Genomic DNA, 21126 nt, shown 5'->3' with positions numbered 1-21126 from the left:
ACATTAATTAAGCCCATTGTACTACACTTGGACTCCTTTTTAATTTTCTTTAAATCCACCCGATCTCCGACACTGTCTGAGATGCCCAACCTTTCCATGTGTTTCGCCCACAGAAAGTGGCCCGTCATCAGTCCAACCAGCCATCTGCACTCCCTTCTGCTTAATGACAGGAAGGTTTGCAACAGTGGATCGGACATGACAGGTAACATCAGTTTAGTCCATCTGAAGCTTCGCTCAGCCTGCCAAGCTCGCTTGTGGGTTGTAGTAACCCATTTGCTAACCGTGGCTTTGATGGCCGCAGAAGGGAGTGGCAAAACAGGCTCTGGGCCGAAAAAGTTGGCCTCAGAGCCCAGTCTGGCTAAAGAGTCATAGATCTCATTTCCCGCGATTCCCACGTGTCCCGGGACCCATGTTAGCATCAGGCTATTATGTCTACCGACATAGTGCAGCTTAAATTTACAGGACTCGACTACTCCTGATGTGGTTGGGGGGCTGCCTAAGGCCATAAGCGCAGCTTGGCTGTCGCTGCAGACACATATAGATCTGCCTCTCCATCGGTTTTCCACAACGAAGTTCATTGCTTCTTGAACTGCATACACCTCCGCTTGAAACACAGATGCATGCATTCCAAGAACAAACTGCAGTTTTGTCCTGCTGGTCTAATTTTAGTTTACTCCCAAATATAGGTTATACTTGAACTTCTGAGGAACTTTTAGGTTTATGCAAACAATTTTTCTTGTAAATAACTGTACTTTGTTGCTGTGCTTAGTCGTAGACATTGTATAATACATGTGCACGCCTTTATTGTTTTAAAATGTTTGCCATTTTCATTTTCTTTTATGCCACTGCATTTTAGCTTGCTTTTAAATTTTTTTATTGTTGTTTCATACCAACTATGCAATTTTAAATTTTATTTTTTATAAATGAAAATACATTGACATTGTAGAAAATATTATCAAACTCACAAAATTTAATTAAACCAATTTAATGCATGCATTATAAAAAACATCAAAAAGGCTTATTTGGTATTTTTTGGTTCTTAATTTTCCTGTTAGAATATAATTCGTCATGCTGGCATGCTATGTTAATAGAATAGATAACATAACTGAAATAAGGTGCATATCTTTAGGCGCACTGTACGAAAATCGCAGCGCTCTAACATTACTGTTAATATAGTCAACAGTTCATGTTAATCAACATTTTCTGCTGTTATTAACAGTGCATAAATGTGAGAGCTGTTAAATAACAGACTTGTGTTAATTTTTATTGGCTGTTAATTAAAGTAATTATTTAATGTTATTAAATACATAACAAAGAGGGATAGTGAATATATAAGGACCGTTTTATTTCGTAGAACCTCATTACAATAAATGAAATGATTGATTTTTGATTTAGTTCGGCAGCATAAATTATCTAAAATATTTAAAGTATATTTTAGCTATGAGAAACCTTTGTGTTATTATTTATTATGAGTTTCAAAACAAAAAACAATAAAAGTTTCAACCTGTATTTTTGTACATAGTTACATATAAAAAATAAACAGATACTTATAAATGTGCTTACAAAGTACTACAATAAGAGCTACTTTGCACTAAGTAGGTAATTAAGTAGTAAAGTCCTCTCTCGACGAGGAAAGTTAACACTTTATAAGGCTCTCATCATGCCCGTCCTATCATATGGCGCAGAAGCTTGAAGGATGACCACATCCGCTGAGGCATCCCTTGGAGTGTTTGACTTTCTGCTGAGGAAAGTACACAAATGTCTTTTCAAAGAAAAATAAAATAAAATTTATTTTCTTCTTGCATACAGCAGATCAAAACAGCTCTAAGGGCCCTCGAAATCGCAAATAAAAATCTACAATGCTTTGATCTGCAAACGTGCATCGCAAAGGCTTTAAAATTACTAATTTGTATGCTCCATTGTCTAAAATTACTTTTATAGTAGCAAAGTATAGCAGAGCGCGCAGCTGTGTGAAGCTGAAGCACCCAGTGACCGAGTGCAATATATTTTAAGACACGCTAAGTGCTTCTCTGAATGCACTAACTAATCAAAAACAGAGAAGCAATCGAGTTTTAAAAGTGAAATAGTGAAAGAAATGAAATAAAACCAAGTACAATATTTATTTTTTTCTATTTTTAACCGATACTCTGCAACATGCCGCCTGCACACGCTAATTGACCTCAGAGTAGTCACTTGGGAAGCACTACAACCACCCAACCAGCCAACCAACCGACTCCTCCGCAAAACTTCTTTTTTCACACACAAACTCTCAAGCGCAAGCATGCAGCTGTTTTTAATCATTTGCAATTGCATAATTTGCCATAGAAGTAAGTCATCTTGTCACTTTTGCCAAGCATGCAAATCAAATCAAGTGGAATGGAAAGTGTTTGTCAGCCATTTCATTTGAGGAAATGAAAAGCGCAAATCACACAAACTCTTTAACCATTTGACCCATATTTATTTGCAGAAAAATGAAAAGAAATATCTTTGACGCCTTCTGCAACTCAAATTACATTATCGAACCGCAGATTTGCATTGCATCAACGCCTCAATGTATGCCACACATATCGAAACAAACAACCATACCGACTATCACGCGGATTATGCATTCGAATTGCCGTAGACATATGATTACGCACGCAGCCACATATGAATATTCATAATTTAAACATTATGTGTCGAAGTGGCGGTTGTTGCTTTGCGGTTTAAGTACTTTGCAAGGGTTTTACGGTTAAGAAAAATTAAATCAGACATACTCCATTGCCGATTGATTATAACTTAATTATTTTTCATTATTATTTCATTTTGAAATCCCTAAAGCGCTACTAAATTATTACTAATCCATTTAATTTCATTTAACTTTGTGAGAGAGGGTAAAAGTACGCGCTTTACTGCGCCCCATGAGTGCGAAATTTTAAATTTCACACTGAAGCGAGTGCACGAAAATCGACATATTCAAAAACCATTGTTCCAGCGTCTGTGATACTCGCCGTTGCTAACGTGAGAAGGTCTAAAAATCTTCCGCAGAATCTTTCTCTCAAACACTCCAAGGGACGCTTATCAGCTCATCGAGCTGCCATCGCCCAAGCAGCGAATAAAATCGAGATGGTGTGTGCCGATTCTCCTTTCATGGGTCCTTTGCAAGACTTGACCAATTGTGAATATCTGGTCGATTGTGAATTTGTGCCAGGTCTAAAGCCACACTGATAGGGTCCAATCAGCTGGTTGATTGTGGAAACAAACTAAATTAGCTTAAGTTATAGATCTCATCTATGGCCGTAGCCGAATCGGTTGGTGCGTGACTACCATTCGGAATTCACAGAGAGAACGTTGGTTCGAATCTCGGTGAAACACCAAAATTAAGAAAAACATTTTTCTAATAGCGGTCGCCCCTCGGCAGGCAATGGCGAACCTCCGAGTATATTTCTGCCATGAAAAAGCTCCTCATCAAAAATGTCTGCCGTTCGGAGTCTGCTTAAAACTGTAGGTCCCTCCATTTGTGGAACAACATCAAGACGCGCACCACAAATAGGAGAAGGAGCTCGGCCAAACACCCAAAACGGGTGTACGTGCCAATTACATACAGATATATAGATCTCACCGTCGATGAAGTGGTGGCTTTAATATTCGTAGAAACTCCCTAAGCTACTTCTGATACACCCGTGGTCAAACGAACTTCACCTTGGAGCATTGCAACCTTGAATACTAGAACTCTACTTAGCGATTGCTCAGCTGACTCCAAATCCACCCATTCAATAGCAGCTCATGGAGAAACCTCCATACCATGCCCAGTTTTTCAGTCTTCAGTTTCCAGCAGTGGCCCAGTGACTTGCTACTCACATAATTCCGAGAGCGAAGTATTGAAATGCGAACCAAAAAGGGAGGTTAGGTATTCCCTGATTTATTTCAAATGCACGGTTAATGAGTCCATGAATTTGATTTTCGTCAGCTATCCGAATAACTGTTCATCTCACTGAAGGATTTTGCATTAGTCAGCGGTCAAACACTTTGTTCTTTGATGATCCTTGCAGACATAAAAAAAGCTTAAAAAAGTGGTGCTATCGAAATACAATGGAAAACTTCCATGGGCCATCTAAAATATTTTAATAGAGTTTCTTAGAAAGTTACATGAATTTAAGACCTCCATTTGGGGGAAAAGGATTTAGTTTCATATTCCAAATTGTAACAGAATCCTCACAGGGACCACAAAAGTCAAGTTAGAGATACTCTTTTGTGATATAACCCTGTATACGGCCCATGGTGAGCATTACTTTTTATTTAGGCTGAAAGTTTGGTAAATACACTTTGATATGGATTTTCTGTGATCGCCATGTAAAGGGTTTTTCAATTGGCGCGGGTCGATTTTGGCGCCCTGTGGCAGCCATTTTGTTTTGTTTATTATTCAGTTGTTTGTGCCAAACAATCATGGCAAGTTACACGATTGAACAGCACTTTCAAATGATAAAACTTTATTATCAAAATGAGTGTTCATTAATGCAAACGCTGCGCGCATTGCGCCCCTTTTCGATAGACGTGGTGGCCCTTCCAATTTCTTATGGCCCATATTGAACCATATGGACCTAGACGACATGTGGTTCCAGCAGGACGGCGCTACGTGCCACACAGCAAACGCCATTTTATTCCATTTTAACATCTACCCGCTCTTATTGTAAAACCCTTTGTTTTTGAAGACATCTGTCTCATCTATTGTTTCTTATTCTACCACGCAGCCCACGAGTGAGTAGCAAATGGAAACCATGAAACTTTATTATGAATGATTTAAGAGTATGATTAGCTCTCGCGAAGGTATCGAGGACTGACTACCAAAATTTTGCCAGTTGACCGCGCAAAGTTCTTTCTGTGGGCTTTCTGAAGACTATGACGATAAGTCGCATTCGACTGATGCTTTTTAAGTTCTCCACTTCAACCGAATTCAAACCGAGGACACACTCAGGCTCGCGGCCCGTTGTGAAGCCGCTTGGAGAAGTAGCCCTTATCCCTCCTAAAACCAATGTGTACTTTTCAAAAATTTTGTAAGATCCATAATTTCGACAGAGCCGAAATCTTCTAATTCGTTAAAGGATTGTCCACCTAAAATGGCGAGTCTACGTCTGGATAGAGCAGGCCAGTGACACAGAAGATGCGGGACCGTCTCTTCCTCTCCCTGGTCTAGACAATTTCTGCAGAGGTCGTGTGTTTGCACACCCATTCTTTGGGCGTGCCTACCGTTTAGGCAGTGTCCCGTAATAACTAAAATCAGTGTATTAAGACTGTGCTTATCTCTTCTTAGTAGAAGTTCCGGGCGGTTAGCATTGAGAGTCGACCACAGTTGTCGGGCGGTTTTGCAAGAGGCTTCATTATGCCATCTTTCATTCGCTACTCTTACAATTTCCTCGCGATACACAGTTTACATGTTTACAAGGGTATACCTATATCATTATGTATGTACTCATCAGTCAATTTGGTGCTGATTTTCGCTAGTTCATCGGCTGTGCAGTTTCCCTCAATGTCACAATGGTCAGGAACCCATGTTATCATTAGGTGAAATGGCACAGCCATCTCGTTAAGAGATGCGCGGCATTTCATGGCTACCTTGGAGGTTGTCGATTGTTTTTTGAGGGATTTTATCGCCGCCTGGCTATCAGTGAAAATGTAGATATCATCTCCAGGTATCGCATCACACTGTACCAGTGTCAGCACTTCAGCCTGAAAAAATTGAGTTCATTTTCCTATAAAAAACAGTATAAATCCGATTTTTGAGTTATGTGCAAATTAAGGGGGGAACCTGCTTTAGAGGCTTCAAAAAATCGATTTTTTCGTGGATTGAAACGAAACTTTCAGGTTTCATTGTTATATATTTCAGCAGTCTTCTCAAATTTTTTCATTAAAATATATGCCATATTATGCCTGGCACGAGCATTTTGCCGAGGCGCCTCGAGTGTGCATGTGTCGTGCGGCGGAAAAGATGAAGGTCGCAATTTTCATCAGAAACCAAAAACCTAAAAAAAATTTTATTTTAGTATAGTGAAAAATTCAACAATTTTTCGCTAATTAAAAAAAAAATTTATTTGTTTGGAAAAACAAATTCACTTTAGATTGTTAAAAAGTGGGTTAATCATAACTTTCTTAAGGATTTTTAGGTTCAACTAGAAGAGAATTTAATTCCGAATACAATCAATATTATCTCGTTTCGATAGGACGTTTAACTTTTTCCCTATCTTTTCCGCCAATTAGGAAAAATCGTAAAAATAAAAGACCGAGAAATCGCACTTCGAGCGATCCGGCCGCTCGTATACTTGCTTGACGCTTGTTCACAATTTCTTCTGTAACTCCGAAAATATTTTGAATTTGCTTCTGAAATTTTGAGGACACATTCTTGGATAGTTTGGGAAGGCATTTATGAAAACAAAAAAAAAATCGATTTTTTTAAGCCCCGCCTTAACAAAAACAAAAAAAAAAAAATCAATTTCCCAACCCAATTTCACACTTTCTAATCAGAACCTTTAGAAAAATTTTGAGTACCAGTTTAATAGTCCATTGAATTTAGGTAAAGTAATAAAACGTAAGTTTCAAGTGGCTTAAAAATCGCGTAGATTTTTCACAAATTTTGTTTAGTGGCGTTCTTGTGCATTTTCTCCATATGTACGAAATTTTTGTATATAGAGGAAAACGCCCAACATTATGAAGAAAAAAGTTGTCAATAAGTGGCTGTGCTATAGATATTATTTTTAACGCAGTGTAGTTTAGCGTTGTATGTACGGGCCATTAAATAAAAAAGTGGCTTCGCGAATAACTCACACTCCATTTCGACTCGCCCCTTTTAGAAAATCCTGTTTAAATTTTGCGGTATTGAAATGCTATTTAAGCAAACCACACTAACTTAATTATGCAGGTACGTACGCCTGTGTGCATATTTGCCTTTCGCATGACAACTCAAATCGATGTGCCTTCATTTAGCAGCTGGCTTTTGTGGGGGCAGGCAATACTTCTACACGTTTTCAACCGCAAAATAGACATATATTTATATATGAGTGTAAGAATATAAACGCAAATAAATAAATATATGCACACACATACATACGAATTATAAAATAATATTGTTTGTTTTACTGTTGCAATTTATTTTCGCCGGTCTCTCAGCTTCTTACAATAATTTAATCATCTGCTCTATATTTCTTTCTGTTCCCAACAACATTTCCAGCCTCGGCAGCGCATTTCATTAAGTGCCGGCTTCTATCTCTTTGTGATAGATAACGCAGACAATGCTTAGGTGCACACATACACATACACATAGTGCTTATTTAAGTACATAGCAAACATGCCGACGAGTAGCTTTCGCTTTCTTGCCGTGTTAATTATTTCTTCACCTTCAAATTCTTATCAACGGAAGTCAATGCAACAACTTTATGAGGTTTTGAGTTGGAATTGCAGCTTTTACTCTCGTTCGAATGGACTAAGTGATGTACAAATGAGAGAACTATGTTGTTGTTGTTACTTCTGCTTGTTTTTGTTGCGTGTCGGTTGTTTTTTCTTTTTTTTGTTTCTTGTGGTTTATGTGTTCTTTTAACTCTGCAAAGCTCTGACATCATCGTAGGTGGGTAAGGACGTGTTTAGAGGCTGTGTTGTAAGTGGAATGATAAGTTGGTTTTGAGCTGCACAATTCGAAATTTTTTTTGAGATTGAAATGCTTTAGATTCATATATTGAAACGGTTGAATAATTATTGCTTGAACTCGACTTTGAAGCTTTGTGTAAAGCCGATGCATTTTGTAAGTCTCTTAAGCGCCTAATATGTTGTGATGCTATTTACGCCAGCGACAATCCTCGCAGAAGTCACGCCTAAACGTATGAAATAATAACCAACATATTGAGTTCATTCTAAAAGGGGCTACCAATAGTTTAATAATTTTGTAGTTTGTAAAAGTTTAATTGAATAGTTTATAGTTTAGTATAAATTTCCATTCAACTTATTTCGTTCTTATAAATTGTTGCGAGAAGGCGAGTAGAAGTTCACCTCAGATACAGTGCGTGCACCTAAGTGTACTTACTTACTTGGCCGTAACTACCCGTTAATGAGTTGCAGCCTGTGGAATAATGTCTCGCCGCACACCTTTTACAGATTCTTAGCCACGAGAAGCCTGATTATTTTCAATTTGGTCCTTCCGTCGGACACGAGGACGTTCTTGTTGTTGTTGTTGTTGTTTTTACAGTAATACAAGCCCCGTCAGTGTAGGGTACATCACCGGTCGTCTTCGTCTGGCTAATCTAAGGGTAGGCCCAGGAAAGAAGCTGTTTCGACGGGTTGGGTCCAGAGGGAGAGGGGTGTTAGATGAGTCGGTTTTAGAGGGCATGTGAAAAGGTGGTTAGTGTCGTGCGGTGTGCCTACACATGCCCGACATATGTTTGGTATGTCGGGGTCAATTCTGGATAAGTAGGAGTTTAACCTGCTACAATATCCAGAACGTAGTTCTGCCAGTGTTACACGTGTCTCACGTGGAAGCTGGAGCTCTTCATATGCAATAGGTGGTGGTAGGTCTCCGATTACGGCATTCACAGGGCGGGAACTTAAGAAGGTGGTGACGGTCTCCCGGTGAATGTCGTTTATTCACTGTCTCAATACTGTCTGGTCCAGTAGATTTCTGTTAGTTTTGTCCTGGATCTCGTCGGTATAGCTTAAAAGGTGTCTCCTGACGCGCCTAGGAGGTGGCTCTGGCTCAAGCAGGTGTCTGCAAGGGTGAAACCTGCGGTAGCATCCCAGCAGAAACTGCTTGCTGAGCAGCTTATTTTGCTTCATAAAAGGAAGCTGTTGAATAGGGGATATCAGGAGGCAACCGGTCGCTGTCCGAATGGCAGTATTTTGGCATGTATGTAGCTTTATCCACTGTCCCTTGTTCCAGGCGACGAGACAGGCGCAGCATAGTTTAGATCCGGCCAACCAATTGCCTTAAATGTCGATAGCAACAGTTCTTTGTCTTTACCCCAAGTGCTGCCGGCAAGCGACTTAAGGACCTTGTTACGATTTTGGACCTTAGTGGAGAGCAAGCTGTCAAAGGTGACTCCCAAAATTTTTAAGATTGCTTACCGTCGGAATTGGAGCGTCTTATAGAGTGTTGTTTTCGTTCGTCGAGAGAGGGCTTTACTACTCAATTGCATACTTAACCCAAAGTGCACCTGTTGGCAAAAGTTATCCTTCCCTTGATTTCAAGGCTGACATCGTTGGGGCTGGTAATAGCGGAACCAAGGTAAATGAAGTCCTTGATCACATCGAATTTATAGTTAATAACTTCGATCTGTGGTTCAAGATGTCGTCACTCGCTGCACGACGCCAGCATATAATTAGTCTTGCCCTTGTTTACCGTCAGAGCTAAAGAATTAGTATAAAAAAAAAACATCGCTCCTAGTCGGAGCATATCACGGAAATGCAAATGATATTTCTCTGCCTTCTAACTTAGCCCAAGGGTAATTTATTATTGCCATGTTTTATTGGCTTACTGGTGCCAATCCTGAAATCCAGACATTTTGATGTGTTTAAGTCCTAAAAGTTCCGAAATACTTTGTCTACACTCCCTGGATTGCGCGATATTTTAGTGCCTACAATTCCGGGGTTTTCGGGATTTGTAATTTCTTACAAAGCATATGAAAGAAAAAAGATAGAAACATCAGTTTTTCTAGCGAAAACAGCAACATGCACTTTAACTTTTTTGCAAATAAGTATATATTTGATATTTTTTGTTTTAGCTTTCTTTTTAATAGGAAAAAACAATAAATGCATATGTATACCTCTAAGCTTAGACTCTTCGTCAAACTTTCTTCCTCAGTTAGATCTTCAATTTGAATGAAAAGGAAAACGTATGAAGAGCCCCCTTTGTGCGAGCGGCATACCTAAGTATTTTCTTTCTTGCAAGCCTGTCCGCTGCCGCTACACTGATCGCTGGGTTGCTGGTATTTTTCCTAAATCATGCGATCGCATGCTTGTCCTGGCGAATATTCTAATCACAGCAGTCGTTCTAGTATCTTTAAAGCTTTGGTTTGGAAAGCTGACGATACATATATGTTTTGTCATATTGCTATGCATTAAGAACAGTGCACATCTATAAGTACATACATACGTTAATGTTCATATGATACAAACTTTATTGAGTTGAATCATTTCGAGCCGTAGACTCTTTTTGCATAAATGTTGTAATAAATAGTCTTTGTAAGTACGCATGTAAGTCAGCACGTTTGTAGTAGCCATCCGGAATTATTTTATGTACATAGTTGTTTAAAGAGCAATGGAAACATCGATACTGGGCGTAAACAGAAGACACAGAATTTCAAATGCAGTTCTGAGACAAAAAAAAAAAGTAACCGACGTAATCAAAAGAGTTACCAAAGCAAAGCAAAGTGGAGATTGGCTTGCCACACAGCGCGCTTTACGGGTAAAAGATGGGCAAAGAGAATCCTAGAATGGATACCCTGAGAAGACAAGTAGAAAATTGGAAGATCGCCCACAAGATGGGGCGAAGACATCAAAAGAATTAGATAAGAACAGCAAAAGGTTGAGGTAATTGGACATCAATGGAAGAGGCCTAACAGTGTCGTAAACGGCTGAATGCTGATGCTGATGGATTAGCTGCTATAAATATACATTTTTTTAGGGAAACTGTTTTACCTTCAAACTGTCAAACCGGTCATTTTTTATTATTCAATTTGACTGCAGTTTTTGAGATTTATTTTCTGAAAGGTTCAAGAACTCATTATGGGTCATTATAAAAAATGTTCAATTTTTATTTATGATAATTCGAAGAATCATACGGGGTTATAGGGGAAGTCGCAAATTAAAGAAGTACCCTGTAGGCGGTTCACAGGTTCGACTAGTGGAGGCTAAAATTTCATAAGAAGGAAAAACTGTAAAAATTCGTGACTAATTTCATTCATTTCAGTGAAGGTAAAAATAATAATGTTTAGCTTTCACTGCTTCGGGACGGTATAGGTTCAAATCACCGTGCATGAAACCGCAAAATGATAGCAAAAGTTTTTTCTAATAGCGGTCGCCCCTCGGCATTTAATGACAAGATTCCTAATATGTATTTCTGACATGAAAAGCTCCTCATACAAAAAATTTGCCGTCGGGTTAAAACTGTAGGTCCCTCCATTTGTGGAACAACATCAAGACGCACACCAGATTTAAGAGAAGGAGGTCGGCCATAAACCTAACAGATGTGTAAACGCCAATTATTTATTTTTATTTTGAAATGGTTTACCGTGATTGCCATCAAAAGAGGGAGTTCTCAACAGAGGCATTCTGTGCGTTCTGTTCATTGGGGATTTCTTCACATGGCGTATACCAAACTCATCGCAGAATTAAAAACCCTGGACAGCTTCGCCTTCCCACATTAGCTCACACCCAAATGGGTACCTAGAGGATACTTGGGAGAAACCCTGAAGCTGTTAGCTGTTTCAAATGCATGCAGAAGAATAGTCCTGACTGGAAAATGAATGCCTGAATGGCGATCAGAAACTTTGCACAATTGCCTAGACTTTTGAGCGTGGAAGAATTTTGGACCTTTGCACGTGGGCGAAGACGAATATTGCAGACGGTGGAACAATGAGCTGTATGAGGCGACATAGAGATGCACAGATATAGCGAATGGAGATGCCGTAGCTCCGCTGGATAGGTTATGCCATTCGAATGGATGCAAACGCTTTAGTTCAGAAAGTATTAGATGCGGCACCTGCTTGGGGTAGAAGAGGAAGATAAAAGCCGCATTTACGTTAGAAAGATCAGGTAGAGAAAGTCTTGGCTTCACTTGGTGTGTCGAATTTGCGCCGGTTAGCACGCGAAAGAAACAAATGGGGCGCTTTGTTACACTCGGCCAAAATCATTTAAGCAGTTATCGCGCCAATCAAGAAGAAGAGGAACTAAGTGCTAGTTTAGTTAAATTTTTTTTGTTTTATAAAAAAGTGATTCATGTTGGGAGCCAAGTGCTATTGATCCCCACTGGGCTTACCACATTTACATATACGCCGCGGGCACACTTTGTAATGGTATCTGCTTGTTAGTGTGAATAACTGCTAATTATAAATACGCACATCTGTTATGAGTTTCATTACACTGCCTACAACAGCAACAAAGATGAAGCCACCAATAGAAAAACTTGAAAAATATATTTCTGCTGTGAAAAGCAGCAATCGAACTCTGCTTAGCACCGCTAAGCGTCAAGTGGCAATCAGTTGATAGTGAGAATGATGCGTTGAGTCAGAAGCCAGCTAAAAGGGTATGCTTTTGATCTATGCTCAACATAATAGCTAGCAATAACATTAGTTTGCTTTTAAGAAGCGCTCAACAGTCAAACATAGAGCATTATTAACTCGTTTACAGTCAAACTGGCTCAACCGAGTGCCTGGCAAACTGATCGACCGATCAAGTGAACTGATTGTGCCCATAAGCTGAAAATTGAAAGCTTCTCCCCCCACCACGAGCACGAGCTCTAAGGTGTGCAAAAGTTTTTAAACGGCTGCTACTACATATCGCTATGATAGTGGCGGCGACTGCGACTGCGCTGCTTGCCTGCCGGACTGCTTAACGTTCTCCAGCGCTTTTGGCGCTGAGCGGCTAGATCGTAGAAAAAACCGATTTTCAATTTCAATATCGAAACGCGATTGGCGCGTGCTGGACGTGTAGGTTTCTTTGTGCGGAATCGAACGGGCGCGTATACTAAAATTTTGAAAAAAGTTGAGCTTGAATAAAAAAAAAAAATATAATATTTTGGCGGTAATATTGAAGTGACTGTGATGTAGCGATGGTGCAGATCAGAAGTGGTTTTCTGGGTGAAATTAAGCGAGAACAGCAATGGGTTCAATGAATAGTACGAGCGCGTGAGATTGATTTGTTTTTGGAAAGCAATTATTTAAATGCTGTTAATTTGATTGGAGTGTGATTTGATTGACGAAGAGTAATTGAACTGAGCAAATTTAGTTGCCGCCCAGTGCTAGAAAACGGATTTCTGACTGGGGAAAATTAGCAAATAATATTTTAGAAAAAAAAAAATTCTTCAATTCAAATTTTTGCTTGGGAATTCATAGAAAATTGGTTAAACCTATAAAAATTAAAAAAAAAACTTTATCAATTAATGAACTGAGTCAATGTTTAAGTTATGAAAGAGCATAAGTAAAATAAATACTAGATTTTTTTGTTGTTTATGAAAACTTTATTTTATTTATTTTATTTTGTAACTCTTTTGGAAACAATTATTAAATAATAGGATTGGAAATTTTCGAAAGGAATTTTATTTTTATATAATTGGCATTTAATTTCTACCTAGAAAAGATATTTATATATTTTTTCGTGAATTTTGATAGTTATTACCATTTTTGAAAGCGTAAAATCGCGAAAATCTGCACAAAATATGTATATTTTTAGTGAAATTCGTTTTATCACAAAAAAAAAAAATTGAAAAAAAAATTTTTTTTAGTTGAAATATAGTGGCAAATTTTTGCGCTCAAAAGTTATTAAAAAACAGCAATTTTTTTAATGGTACGCTCGTGCGGCACGCATGCATGTATTTGCCTGGGCGCATATTTAGCCAACCATTTAGCGCCAATTTTATTTACGGTTTTTCGTCGATTGACTGTTTTCGAATGCTTGTTAACAAGAACAATTTTTATACTTGTGTGTGTGCGTGTGTGTTTTTTAAATTATTATGTTTTCGTTGTTGTGGTGGTTGTTGTTGTTGCCGGCAGTGGACATGTCAGCAGTTAATTGAAATTTGTTCCACCTTATTGGCAATTATGTTACGATTATTTATATGCTCTCTTTATTGTTATTGTTTTTATTGTTGTCATGCTTTTGCTATCGAAAAGATAAATTGCAACAATGAGAACGCTAAGTGTGCGTGTGTGTGTGTGGGTGTATGTGCGATGCACGCACTTTAAATGTCATAGCGTTCGCATACATGCGCAAGCTGCGCACATACACAGAGACCCTGTGGGAAAAACTACACTCCAGTATTGTCTGTAATGCGAGTAGTTGGCGATTTCGTCGCTTTCAGAAAAGTAGCGAATTTTGCACGGCAGTATGTTTGAATGTTTTAGGTGCTACTCCTTTACAATATTTTGGAAGTATTAGAGATCCATCTACAATTTATCTATAATCTACCTGTAGCACTGCTTCCCATTTAACTCCAATTGACTGGTGTCGACCTGGAGGGGAAAAAGTGGTGACAGCTAATTTATTTACTAAAAATGGTAAAAAAAATATAGAATCTGCTCCAAAAATTATAATTCAGTTGAAAATTTACTCATTTGTTCGAAAAAACTTATTAATCTTGCGAAAGTAAATATTTTAATTCTTATCACGATGCCCTGATTTCGGAAGTTGAGCAGTTCTAAAAACAACCTTTTTTAAAACCTGTTTTGACTTATCTCCAGCAGGGCTGGGCAATGAATTGTTCCATTCAAGATGTTGCAAGAATGGATATTCTCAATTCAAGATACTTAAAGATTTTAAGAGCTAAGGGATAAGATCAGAACATTTCGCAGGACGTGGAGCAAATTTTAGAAACCCTTGGAGGGGACAGATACCTGTAAACGGCCATATTTTCCCTGATTTTCATTAAAATTATTTACAATGAAGAAGTCAATATATTTTTTTCAAAATTGACACGCAGTTTATTTATACACTAAAATAATATAAAAATTTTTGTTTTATTTTAATCATTTAAAATGGCGGATGTACACTTAATTCTTCCAGGAAGGTCGCAGCGGAGCTTCTCAATCGGCGGGCATTGTAGCATTTTCGTCAGTGTCCTGAATACAAAAAACCTTTTGTTTTTTAATGTCATAATTTCTATATGAATTAAAAACAAATGAAAAAAAAATCGCGGAATAAAAGCTTAAAAAAAATGAAATTTGTAGCGAATTTTCCTACTATTTTTACTTCGAAAAAAAAATATTTTTTCCAAAAATTTCGAAATTGTAAATTCACATAGAAAGTAACATCGTAAGAAAGATGTGTCCAATATTTTAGGGAGATCGGTGAATAACTTTTCGAGTTATCGTGTACGCCAATTCGAAAAATTTAGTTTTGAGAAAAACGCGTCTAAAGTTTGAATGCAACGTAACTATACCTCTCCCAGCGCTCGCAAGCAAAGAATAGAGTCGTCACGGTTGATGATATAATATAAGAAATACTTAAATTGACGTTCTAAATATTTTTTGACATATTTTTAAAGGATTATATTAACATTTTATGAAAAAAAAAAATGTTTTTTCGAAATTTTACGGGTATCTTTCCCCTTAAATATGTTCAATCCTATCAAAAGAAGTTTGAAAGGAAGGCAGCATATTTCAACCTAGAACAAAAAAAATTAAAAAGTAGTTTTAAAGTTTGCTTGATTGTGTTAATGCTTGACTGCCCTAAAATGCCAAACTTGAAGTATCAAAGTCAGCTGATCTACTACTGTTACTCACCGTACTGATGTGCCTGGGTTATGTGTGAGTTATGCAAATTTTTTCAAATATGACTCAGCTAGTTCTGCTACGCTTCTCTCTTCCCGGTGAATTTGCGGGGTACTTACAATAGTATTTGAATGAGTAAGGCAGCATATTTAGGAATGAATTTTCAATGAATACCTAAAATGATTAACAAAGCACCGCCAATTAGTGTTAATTAAATAAAACAATCGATAGTACAAAAAATAAATCGAAATTGACGTTATTTGCTAACAATAGGCCGATACAATAGACAAAAGAGCTATAGCGTCATCGATTTTTTCGCAGTACTAAGCTTCAAGCGATAGGAAAAAAAAAGAACAAAGAATTGTGAAAAGGTGTGCTCCGGAAGCATTAGTTCAGGGGATGTTTTGAGCTATAGAAAGGTTGCACAGTATATTTTCTATATGTTTCTAGGCTCATTGTGTTTCTCATTCACGCCTCCAGTGTTAGCCCCTATAGACTACATTTCCCATAATGCCACTATTTCTGAGGTAGTTCAAATTTTCCCGCGGGGCATGCAACCATATAGGCTTTGAAGAGAATACAGTTAGCAGTAGCCAATATTTTACTGTAAAGAATGTTGCAAAATGTAAATAAATAAGCACAATGGAAAACAACAAGTAATAATGAACAACATGACAACAAATATAACAAATGAAAAGTTATTAAAGGCATGTGTGCTATGTGCGCTATGTGTTGTATGTGTCATATGCATTATTGGTATGTTGCAACTGTGCAAATATTATTTACCCACATAACAGTAGATTATTTTAACTATTATGTAGTAATTAAAGTATTTCACTATGTTGAATGCACTCAGTCGACCATAACCTTGAGCAGCGCTGTGCTGGAAAGGGAGAATCCAGGGAATCACATTAAAGATATGTAGCACCTGACCAAATAAAGTGACCCAACTCATGATCATAAATTCCTAGAGTTCCAGTGAGGAACATGGGCCAAAGTGACCCAACTAACCGCGAGCAAACTCCTCTGAGGGAATTGTCTGTTTTAAAGTAGTAAAAGATAAAAGACAGCACTTTTTTCATTTTCTGGGTCATCATAAAGATGTTTGCTTTTGTTCTACTCGATGTTTTTCTTCTCCTTCTTAATTGGCGCGATAGCCGCTTACGCGATTTTGGCTGAGTTTAACAAAGCGCGCCGTTTCTTTCTCGTGCTATCCGGTGCCAGTTGGACGCACCAAGTGAAGCCAAGTCCTTCTCCACCTGATATTTCCAAAGCAGAGGAGGCCTTCCTCTTTCTCTGCTACCACCAGCTGGTACCGCATCGAATACTTTCAGAGCCGGAGCGTTTGTATCCATTTGGACAACATGACCCAGCCAACGTAGTCGCTGGATCTTTATTCGCTGCGCTATGTCTATGTCGTCGTAAAGCTTATACAGCTCATCGTTCCATCGCCTGCGATATTCGCCGTTGCCAACCTAAAAGGTCTAAAAATCTTGCGCAAAATCTTTCTCTCAAACACTCCAAGTGTCTCTTAATCGGATGTTGTCATCGTCCACGTCTACTCGATGTTGCTCCATTTAAATTTTAATAACTAAATATGTTAATTATACTAATTAACTGTAACTAAACACAAAAAAAAATTGAAAAATTGGAAAAATGGGATTTATTCCAAAACAGTTATAATTTATGTTTGCATCTTCTTCTATTAGAGAATAATATGCAAGTACCAAAGTATATTGGTTAACTAGCACCAAACATTGGTCAAATTGATTCAGGCCCAAAGGCTACTACTCGTTTTAGAAGTAGTTGTGTTTTTTTGCTTTTTTTGTGGTGGGTGAGGAGGATTTAAAATGCCTTCGCACTTACAGCGACCGTCGTCAACTGCGTCGGATGGTGTAGCCACTAAAACAATCCTTCCTCCTCTTCTGGGGAGACTCCCTTTTCGGAACTACCTTGCATTACTGCGGGGAGGCCCAGAATGGTGTCCATTAAATGGCCCAATACTATTCACCCACGTCTGGGCCCACCATATTAGTAGCCAGCTTCATGCTATAGGCTCGTCTTCTAATGTCTCAGTGCCGTCATACCAGTGGTATGTGTGGCATGCTCTCAGGTTCCTCTCACATGGGCGTATGGATGTTATACGCTATCGAGGTTTCCTTTGCATCTGTAGCAAAGAAGATGTTGCGGTAATATTATACTGTCTTACGCCGTCGTGAGCACATGCCTCGATCGTCTGTTATTTGTCGTCAGTTCGTATACAGTCCATCTCCTATCGAGGGCTGATTTGTTTTTCTCTGCGTTTTGCGCTGCCACTCCGCGCGTTGCAGGTGCAGCATTATCCTCTTTTCAAAACTTTTAACTGCTTTCCAACAGTCATGTGATGCACACATGTTATTGATTAAGCTGTCTGGGCTCAGCTGTTCACCCAAGACTAACTCAAGCGTTCGGCGTTTTTCGTTGAAACGATCGCAGTAGAAGAACACGTGCTCCGCGCTATCTATTGCATTGTTGTGGCTTGGACAGAACGAAGTGTCTTTCATGTGAAAACGATGGAGGTACTCCAAGAAACATCCGTGACCGCTCAATATTTGGGTCTACGTCACCATGCCTTCTGTTCACCCATTGGCTAATTTTGGGGATAAGTGTATAGGTCCACGCCCGTTAACAGACGAGTCCCATCTGCTTTGCCATTTTACTAACGAATGCAGACGTTGTGCAGCTTTCGCTTTAGTTGTCGGCTTTACTCTTTGTCTGTCATAAAGTTGTCCCATTTCCTGCACAAATATGGTATATCTATTGGGAGATTTCCAGCGATGAAGTAGTTAATACTAGGCTTATTGACTTTTAAAAGTAGTTAATACTAAGCCTATTGACTGCCCCTACTACCTGTGTTACATCAGGTTCTATTTAACCTGAATGTTTCTTGTCTCACGTTAGGAATTCGTTGAAAGCCAAATTTTTTCAGAAAATTTTCCGCCTTGCGGACGAAGTTCAGAATATCTGGAACGAAAGTATTCTCGTTTTCATTTGAATCTATTTGAAATCGATGAAAGATGTGCAGTTGCTCTGTGGTTTCATCATCCTCCTGACAGAGTCAACACTCGGTGTCATCCATCATCAATACTAATTTTTGCGAGATGGTAATTTAAATAATAATTCAATAGTCAAATGAATTACTTTTTTCACTTCGGCGAAATTGAATTGACGAGCTCTGATGGTTTTCTTTTTTTGGGCAATACACCGGCTGCTACGTCACGGTAGTGATTCGCCAGCCGAATTCTGCACGATCTTTTCTCATACATTCATACACTCGTCCAACGCAACGAAGTGACATTGTGTTAATTTTTTTCGTATATTACTACACATTCTTAGTTTTTTCGTAATCAAACCCCTGCAACGTCAGCCAATCAGCTGATCATGTCAAATTCGCCGAGAGCCGGCTAACGGTCTGATATTGGCTAAACCATTAAAAATCTAAAAATCAAGTGGAAATGGCAAACGAATGAATCATGAAATAGATTCGAGCTTGAACATCATAAGAAGAATAAATTTCTTTAATTCTAATTTCTTCAAAAGGTAGTAAAGGGAGTGGTAATCATAGCCGCATAGGCTCGTAACCGACTACCTTTCGGTAAAGGTCACATCAAAAGCCCACTGTTGTCATGAAAGATCTAATTATAGACAAATTTTTGTGTGATAGCAGCCGGCCATCTGTAGACAATTGAAGCCCTTCGAGTGTGTTTCTACCCCAAAAAGGTAATAAACACCAACAGTCATTCGAAGGTGGCGTAAAAGGCTGTACGCACCTCAATTCATGGAGCAACATGAAGATTCACTTCTAATATTTCAGCAGGAGCTCGAATGCCGAAATAAATTACTGCCTTTATTGTAGTTAGCATTGCCTCTACGATTGCGCAGAATTTTTTCATATTTGAATACCAGATATTATTTAAATAAATGATAGATTTGAAATATGCAGATTATAATACATGAATACATGAAATATTATGCATTCAATAACAGGCGACTGACTAGCAAAATACTTATAAACTCATCGTTACATGAACTCTTTTATAACAGCACAGGTTTACATTTGATATGCAAATGTGTGCCCTCTGCTCTCTCCATCAGTGAGTTAACATTACGCCACACACACACATTACATGCTGTGATTATATTGATTACATTGTTATTATTTTTACCATGTGAAAGAGTTTTTATAGCACTGACACGAGAGTGGTTACCATTCAAAAACAATTATCTTTGAAATTTTTACATTAAAGTTTGCTCAATATGCTCGGCGTAGGCGAGAGAGACTACACAAAATGATTATGCCGATACTAATGTAAATTGATTTCGATGCTTATGCTAATTTCGGTTTAAAATATAAACAAATTGAATTTTTAAAATATGAATATGAATACATACATATGTACATATGTATGCCTGATCACTTACCTACATATTTGTATACTGACGAATTTGCATTTTTATGCCCATTTAATTTTCCATTTATTTATATCTTCTGCACGATTTATGGCGCAAAAGAAATGTATTGAGTGATATAATCGTGAAAAAATCTATAAAAAATAAATAAAATAAAAAATTAACAAAAATAGCAAAATGCATATTTTCAGATTTCTATGGCCAAATATATTTTCTATTTTTTTAATACAAAATTTTTTTAAATTTTTTCTTGAATATAATGGTTAGTAATAAGAGAAAAAAAAACAATCACACGAAAAAAATATTTCAATTTAGATATTGTATGTGTTTGTGCCTTTTTTTAGCTCAGCCTAAATTTGCATATATATATTTATATCATTTATTTATGTTTTCTTGCCCAAAAATTCAAACGAATAACTAAGCTAAGCAAGTGTATTAAATGGGCTCTTTAGTATATGTATGTATGTATACGTATCTATATTTGTGGGTACGCTCGTAGGAGGTGTTAACAATGCCGAGGTGTTAAACAGCGGTCAGTGGTCTACTAATTAAATGACCATTTAAAAATAAAATGTTTCCTCAAAAAAGGTGTATTTGCTATATTTTATAAATTACTAGCGTTTTATAAATAACACTAGGCTAGATGTGTGCAGTTTAGCTTTAGCTTCCGCTTCGTTTATTGACTATGGTGAACCTTTCCGTGTTAAAAGTTTTGGCTTGAAAAGCTGTGGATAAAAGCTATACATCGTTCGGAGGCGAAATAAGTCTGTAGGCCTCTCTCTTTCCTTCTTTGTAGGACAACATCAGAACGCTCTCCTTTACTTGGAATAAAAACTTAACCGAAACACCTGTGGAGGATTCATATATGCGCCGGTTTATTACTAATGATTATGCGAATTTGGTATCACTTCTGCTAGGTGCATAAATCTCTACTAAGTTTAAATAAGCTACACTCAAAAGTTGAAACCTCCCTCTCTCCGTTTATTGGATAAAGAAGCGTCTCACTTCCCATACAAAAATACTGATCATCTCTGTAGTGGCTTATGCTAAAGAACTGACATTTACAGGTAGGACGGCTATACGAGTATATACAGCCATGGACAGATAAATAGCACAAATTTGAACCTTATATGTTAGGTTAAGTTTTTAGTAGGAACTCTGCTTTGATCCAATAAATTTGTTTGTTTACATTTATTATTAAGCTTACATTTATGCGAGGAATTTACCGTTTTTTTCG

General features: G+C 37.9%; 1 protein-coding gene across 1 annotated transcript in view; it reads left to right on the top strand.

Moving 5' to 3' along the window:
- LOC129246887 (thrombospondin type-1 domain-containing protein 4) overlaps positions 1–21126 on the top strand; it is a 160300-nt gene that overhangs the window by 91186 nt on the left and 47988 nt on the right. The window lies entirely within an intron of this gene.

This window comes from Anastrepha obliqua, chromosome 5 (assembly GCF_027943255.1).
Source record: "Anastrepha obliqua isolate idAnaObli1 chromosome 5, idAnaObli1_1.0, whole genome shotgun sequence".
NCBI lineage: Eukaryota > Metazoa > Arthropoda > Insecta > Diptera > Tephritidae > Anastrepha > Anastrepha obliqua.
Note: the sequence above shows the minus strand (reverse complement) of the source record. Positions and strands in the feature narration are given on the sequence as shown.